At 44.4% G+C, this 7497-nt stretch overlaps 1 long non-coding RNA gene across 1 annotated transcript; it reads left to right on the top strand.

Moving 5' to 3' along the window:
• Positions 1-4936: 4936 nt before the first annotated feature.
• Positions 4937-5952, top strand: LOC126512900 (uncharacterized). The gene is made up of 2 exons (XR_007595177.1): positions 4937-5464; positions 5555-5952. It is a non-coding gene; the product is annotated as an uncharacterized lncRNA (long non-coding RNA).
• The last annotated feature ends 1545 nt before the right edge of the window (positions 5953-7497 follow it).

Raw genomic sequence — 7497 nt, 5'->3', positions numbered from 1 at the left:
GTTGAAAGTCATGAGGGCTACATAGGGAGACCCTGTCTCAAAAACTAATGGTTGGGCTGTAGTCAGTGGTATAGCACATTTCTAGTACCTGTAGAACTGAGTTTTTTCACCAGCACACACACACACACACACACACACACACTAGCAGCAGCAACGAACGAACTGAGATTTCTAGTGCTCATTAATTTATCACATTGACTATAAAACCAGTTTCTCATCCAGACTCAGAAAGACAAATGTTTTTTATCATAAGCAGAATTTAGGGTGTGTGAGTGTGTGTGAGTGTGTGTGTGTGTGTGTGTGTAAGAAAGAGAGGGGTAGATGAAAGTAGAAGGAAGACTACTAGGGCAAAGGAAAACGTCTAAAGGGTGGAAGGAGAACTGCAGAGCAAGAGGGTAATAGAAAAATAAAATGAAAGTATTGCATATTTTCTCTCATACATAATCAAGAGAACAATCAAGAAAGAGGAGAAAGTGAGAAAGAAGGGGGTGGGAAGGAAGGAAGGGAAGTGAGTCTGTGTGTGTCTGTGTGTAATATATGAAAGCAGAAGCAGAACTATGTGAGAGAAGAAAGGAGGTCAGTTTAGGAGATGGACAGGGGCAGGTAGTGCAGGCATGAAATGAGTAAGAGACAGTAATGTGTGTATGAAAATATCATAACGAAACTCATTACTTTGAAGCGTAATAAAAACTTAAATAAACATTTTCTTAGGTTTATTAAATATGTGTACACATGCCATGATGCACATGCGGGGGTCAGAGGACAACTTGGTTTCTCTCCTTCCACCATGTTAGTTGTAGGGATTGAACTCACTCAGGTCATCAGGCTTGGTAGCAGGTGCTTGTCAGCACTAAGCCATCCCCCCAGCCTCCTAAATTTTTAAAATAAAAATGAAAGAAAGCAAAATGTTACTACCATCACCAGAAAAATCTTCTTACTGCTGTTCTTTTGTTTTTCCTTCTGTACGCATTGTATTAGTTTCCTTATCAGTGACGATTTCCGTCTATAGCCCCTGGCTCTGTTAACTCCAGACGCTTGGAGTCCACACGGCAATGGGACTTGTGATCTGGGCAAATCACGTCATAGTACAAAGAAGGCAAAGAGACACTCCTAGTAACCGACTTCCCTGAGCTAGGCCTTACCTCCTGAAGTTTCTAGCACCTCCCAAAACAGTACCACCAAATAGAGACCAAGCTTTCAAAACATGAACCCATGGGGGCATTTCATTTTGAAACCATAACACACAAAGGTCTTTGTACGCATTATCATTTCAACCCTGAGTGAAGATAAACTTATGTGTTTAGAATTGTTTCTTTATTTGAAGTGTCAGCTATTTTCCTATTTTATCTAAAAATGTTCTTGCAAGTCACGGTAGTAATGCTCTGGGCAAATATAAGGTGTCACTGGCTTTCACAAGTGTGAAATAACATTTTACCCAACGGAAAGTTAGCATAACTTACGGGCTTTTCAGAATCAGACTCATGTGGCTTGGCACACACACAATTGCTTTGCTTTATTAATTGTTAACTATAAATAGAGGTTGATTTTCCCTGGAGAAAAACAAGAGCTAAATCTACAAAGCTCTTCACTCCCCACTCACCACTGGTAACTACCATTATCTCTTTGGCCAGTGTCTCTTCAGAGCACTTATCTACACATTTACATGCACAGTGCAGTGCGCAGGCAGAGGAACCCATGTGGAAAGCAGGTATTTACTTGTCTAGGGAAAATGCCTGCTGCTGATTCTTATCATGGCAGATTTGTGGTGTGATGGTCAAGAAAAACAATAGTAAGAAAAAGAACAGGAGATTTTGCCAAGAGTGATCCTCTGGATTTCTTTGGTCTTTTTACTTTGGGTCCCCTGAGCATATTTATGGCAAGTAGCACCACCATATAGTGTGTATCACAGCCTAAGCGATTTCAAGATCTTGCACTCTGTTTCATCAACTAGTCACTAGTACTAGTGGTTCAAGAAGTATAGATAAACCATTCCTTATGCAACTGAAAGTATCTCCACTAAGAAAAATAATTCCCTAAAGTGCAAACTGAAGTCGTTACCCTCAATGTCAAATTTTGTCTTCCAATGGACACTGAAAAGCTCTTCATTTACTTGTTTTAAAATATGAGATTGAGCTAGGTGGCACTCATTTCTATAAATGCCAGCACTCAGGAGGCTAAGGCAGGAGGATTGCTGTGAATTTGAGGTCAGTGTGGGTTACATACTGAATTTCATGATATTCCAGGCTACAGTGTGAAAATCTTGCAATAAAACAACAAAAAAGAGAGCAGGGGATATAGATAAATAGTACATTTGCCCAGCGTATGCAAGGCCCTAGGTTTAATCCCTAGCACTACAAAGCTTGCTTTATAAGACAGTAGATACTCAATTCTCCTTGCCGTTCCCTTCTATACACAACTAAAATCCCTGAAAAACTATGCAAAGGTTCGTCAGAAGGGACTCTGCAGGGTGGAAAGCCAAAAGCCAACTTGACAGGGACCTTAGGGTTCTAGGGATGGCTTTGGGTATGCTCCTTGACTTTTCCTTTTATCTTCCACATAGTTTAGAAAAGGTACTAAAGAGACCTGTAACCAAGAACCTCAATTAAAGCAAAGCAAACTAAAGAAAAACCTGTTCTTTGTGGCCAAATCACTGGGAAAGGAGAAAAAGCTAGCCCAGTAAAGAAAAACTTTAACTGACAACACCAGTCGTGCCCTGGTGTCAGTGGGGCCTACAGCTTGTCAACTTGCTTTGGTGGCCCTAGACAGCTGGAGGAAAAGCACTCCTCCCATAAGAGAACACCAGCTGAGATTAAGCAGGAGTCCCAAAGGCACCAGGGAGCTTGGGGAAGTACTTTCCTCCCTGCTGCTGGCTGGCAGCATCAGCCAAGAGTCAGCAGGGGCTCCAATCCTCCAAACACACAAGGCAGCTGGCAGAGGCGTGCTCTGCCCAACTGGCAGCTTTGGTGGATACCTACCCAGTAGCAAAGACCTCCACCCCCACTGCACCACAGCCGCAGGGAAACCAGAGTTAACATATTGAGTCTGAACCCAAGCAGTGGTAGTGGACGGCCCTAGCAGACACTCTCCAACCCCCAAGTCTACTGGCACTTCAGGGGACCAAGTGAAAATCAGATCCCTTAACCCCACCACAAGGCAGGCTGCTGGGGAGACACTTTCCTCCCTATCGCTTGTGGCATCAGCAGAGAGCTCATGGGGAGTCAGGACATCTGCCGCTCCCCTCCCACCATCCGGCACCAGCGGAGGATGCAGACAGGTGCTCCCCCTCCCCACTGCTGTTTCCATGCCAGTGGAAACTGAGTGCGAAGTCTGGACTTTCACCCTGTCTGCCAGCAGCAGCTGGTGCCCCGCACCCTCTCAATTAGAGTAAAGGAAAGCTCTCTTAGAGCAGGAGACTGAGAAAGGGATTCTTTAAATCTGTAGGGGAAGTGCCTGGAAGGCACCTGCCTGGCCCAAATGTGATACTGCCTAGCTCACCACACCTGCAGATCTGGAACTGAACTAGCAGTGTGGCACACTGGGATTCAGGTTTTCAAGATGGTGTCTGATTAACACACAAGCAGACCACAATGGCACTGGTAGGGCCCTAAAAATTAAATTGTCATTGGTACCGCAGCCCACAAATTTAGACCAGAAAACAACAAAAATACCCACACCAAAACACAGCATAAAGAACCTTTTAAAACGAAAGACAAAGTGTCAGGAGAAACCTCTTGAAAGAAGCTAGTGAGAAAACTATACATTACCTATAAAGGAATGCTGATTTAAATGATAGCAGATTTTTCATCCAAAACCAGAAAGGCCAGAAGGAAGTGGTACATTTTTCAAATGATGAAAGAAAAGAACTGTCAACTCTTAATTCCATGTTCAGGGAAAATATCCTTCAGGAATGAAAGGGAAATAAAGACAGTCTCAGATGACAGAGGAAATTTATAGAAGTTTCACTAGCAGATGTATCATAAAGGAGTGGCTAAAGGAAGCTCTCCAAACAAAGAGGAATGATACCAGAAAGAGTCTTGGAACTTTAGAAAGGAAGGAAAACAATGACTTACCTAACACTCAGAATAAATATAATATACTACCTTTTTCCTTGTATGTTTTTCTATACAAAAATCAAGCAAAATTTTACAACCTGACAGTAGGGCTAATCTAAAAGATATAATAAGAAAAGTCTATTTTATATACAGAAGACAAATAAGAAACTTGTATTTTAAAAGTAGAATGGTAAAAAGAGCTAGCAAATCAAGATTTTCTAGCCAAGTGTGGTGGCTCACACCTGTAATCCCAGCACTTGGAAGGGAGAGGCAGGAGCAGCGCTTCAGGCCAGCCATGACTACAAAGTGAGACTAGCCTCAAAGAATATAAAAATAAATTTTCTACACTATATTAGAAGTGGTAAAATGTTGAGAATGGTAGCCCGTGACACATTACATATATATTTTAATATCTAGAACAAATATTAAGAAAACTATGCAAAATGGAGTTCTAAAAATTATTTGGGCAATCTACAGTAAGGCAAGAAAAGGAAAAGAGAGAAATGAGAATCAGAGAAAAAATTTAAGCAGCTTATAAAATGCTAAGTATCAATAACAGTGGTCAACTTGAATTTTCTAAGTAAATTAAGAGAGATGCACAAAATAAGTTTTAAATATTACTATATGTTATCTACAAGAAAATATTTTTCAAAATTACAACCATTAAGTTAAAAGATACTATGAATTTGAAAGAGAACAAGGGAGTGGGGAATATAACAAGGTCTTGAGGAAGGAAAGGAAGGGAGAAATGATGTAATTATAATCTCAAAAAGTTTTAAAATTTGACTAAGATAGAGAGATAAGACACAGTCGCTAACATCACAAATTGGACAAGGGGTCTTACTATATAGTTCTTGTAAGGGAAATAGAGGAATGTTATGTGTAAGACTTTAAGACAATCCTGAAGCCATTTTTGACAATTCTGAATCCTCTCAGCCTCTGTGCCATAGTGCTTCCCCTCCTCCCCTGGGAACCAAGGACCTAACAGCTACACTTGCACGTACTCAGTTCCTGAACAATTACCCATATACGTATGCTTTGGTTCTGTCCCCTGGGAAACGAGGTCAAAATGACCTCTTACCTCATCTGATCTGGCAACAGCTCTCCAGTCAATTATTGGTAATAGCCCTTTCAAATAAGCCAATCAGAATAGTCAAAGAACAACCCCCCTTGCTTCTGTGGCCCCTTTAAAAGTAGACTGTACCCGCTATTCGAGGTCCCTCGGCTTCCCGAATGCTGGGGGACCCTGTCATGACAGAATTAATAAAATCCTCATGCTTTTGCATCGGCTGTAGTGTGTGAGATGGTCTCTGGGGGCGACTCCTTCTCGGTGTTTGGACGCCAGAGTCCAACATTTGGTTCCCTGACCGGGAATCGAGTCGCTCCCAGACACACTCTAGACCCAGTTGGAGGTATAAAGAAACGAGCTCATTTTTATGTCTGTCTGTTTGTCTGTTTCTGTGTAATTGTGAATTAGTAATCTGAGAATTGTACCTGCGCAGGGCTAAAATTTGAAGGGGACCAGGCAGTGGGACAGACGTGTCCGGGAACACTCCCTGGCCCAGCCGTGGAGGACGCTTCACTGGCAATTTGTGAAACTAGGAGCGACTAGGTCATCTTAGTTTCTAGGGAGTGTGGCCCTTATCGCCCACTCCCTTCCAGGTTCGTATCAGTTTGTTGCCGCGCGGCTTCTGATTTTGAGTCTATGTCTGTCTTTTTGTTCTTGTGTATTTTCAGTTCTACACCAGAGTGGTGGTGAGAGCACCAGCTTCTGGTTTTGAGTTTATGTCTGTCTCTTTATATTTTTTGTTTTTGTATGTCGGCTTGTCTTTGTTAAAATCCACCTGCAGGAATTCAGAACCTGGCACCGGCCCCCTGGCCATCATCAGTTTCCCTGATTCCGAAAGCAGCCCCACTGCTGGAGGAGATGATGGCTGCCCCTCCCCAAGCCCTTTGTCTTCTCTCTTTCCTGTACAGGAGCAAAAGAAACCCAGAATCCAGGCACCTCTGGTTCTTCCTGATGTCCAGCCGTGCATGACAGACTTCTCCCTCCCTCTCCCCCGGAGGAAGCACTTTGTTCCTGAGGAGCCCCGCTGGTCGGGCCCTAGCCCCAAAACTTCGGTACTCAGCATCCACACTGGGACAGGGGAAGAATGATAATGACTTCCCAAACATTTCCCCTTCACTCAGTACCAGGCCAATTGCAATACTGCCTTTTTCTGCTTCTAATCTTTACTTACAACCCTTCCTTTTCTCGGGACCCTCAGGCTGTGACCGGGCTTATAGAATCTGTTCTGGTTATTCATCAGCCCACTTGGGATGATTGCCAGCAGCTCTTACAGGTGCTCCTAACCACAGAGGAAAAAAGAATGTCCCAGGAGCTGACAGCAGGCTAACCCAATCACCAGACAAGAAAGAGGATGGGACTTCAATACTTCAGCTGGCCAGTCAGCATCAGAGAGCAAGTTGCAGAGAATGGAGGGACTGCAGAGATGCTCCCTCCAGGACTTAATAGAGAAAAAAAAAAAAGACAGATAGGGAGGCAACAGAAGACGACAGCTGCAGAGACTGCATACCTCAGACAGAGCACCCCTGAGTGGCCAAACGCGGACTTCAGTGAGGAGGAATGGCCCTACAGGACTTTGGGCTCGAGACACTTAACTTCCCAAAGCAGCTGCTGAGTAGAAGCAGGTCGGAGAACAGCGCCAAACACAGTCGGCTACTGAAGCGGCACTCTGCCCACCTGAGAGGCCAACGCAGCAGCCACAGTGATAGTACTAAAATCCCCTCCCCCCCTTGCTTATGCTGTGCACCCAGGTGTTCGATTCTGGGGTGTACGGAGAAAAAAGGGGAGGGGTTCCCCCTCCCTATGTCTAAAGCATTGACTATGGACACAAAAACTGCTGATTATTCCTGAATGTCCCACGCTTTTATTAAAAAAAGACCTGTTGGAGACTTTGATTTCCCCTACTGTTCTCCAGGACTGTAAAGAAAAGCAGGCTGCTCTCTGCCTTCGCCATGCCCACCTTGCTGAGGAAGGCTTTGCAGCCACTGCCGGCTGAATCCTCCCAGCTGCCTTGGTCACAGCCCAAGCCTGGGAACTCTGCTTACAGCCACCTGCCCCCGCAGGTAGCAACTGACTGAAGCGAGGAGGGGCCCGGGAGGTTCCGGAGCCCAATTCCAAACAGCCTTCCCGAGCTGCTTGCAAGTTTCACAGAGAACAACTGCCCCCAGCTCCCAGACCGCAGCTGTGGGAAGTTTGGGGTTCGGCAATGCCAAGGAGAGCCGGTTTTGATGGCGCATGCTGGTAAGAAGGCAGGGCAGCAATGGTAAATGAGCTGAGCAGCCTACTTAAAGGGACATCACCTGGATGGCAGAGAAGCTTTTTCTTACCAGGACTAAGAAGATCAAAGAAGAAATCTTCTCGAGGTTTGGCCTGCTCAAG

Source organism: Alexandromys fortis, unplaced genomic scaffold (assembly GCF_014885135.2).
Source record: "Alexandromys fortis isolate MF-2015 unplaced genomic scaffold, M_Fortis_MF-2015_v1.1 scaffold_83, whole genome shotgun sequence".
Classification (NCBI taxonomy): domain Eukaryota; kingdom Metazoa; phylum Chordata; class Mammalia; order Rodentia; family Cricetidae; genus Alexandromys; species Alexandromys fortis.
Note: the sequence above shows the minus strand (reverse complement) of the source record. Positions and strands in the feature narration are given on the sequence as shown.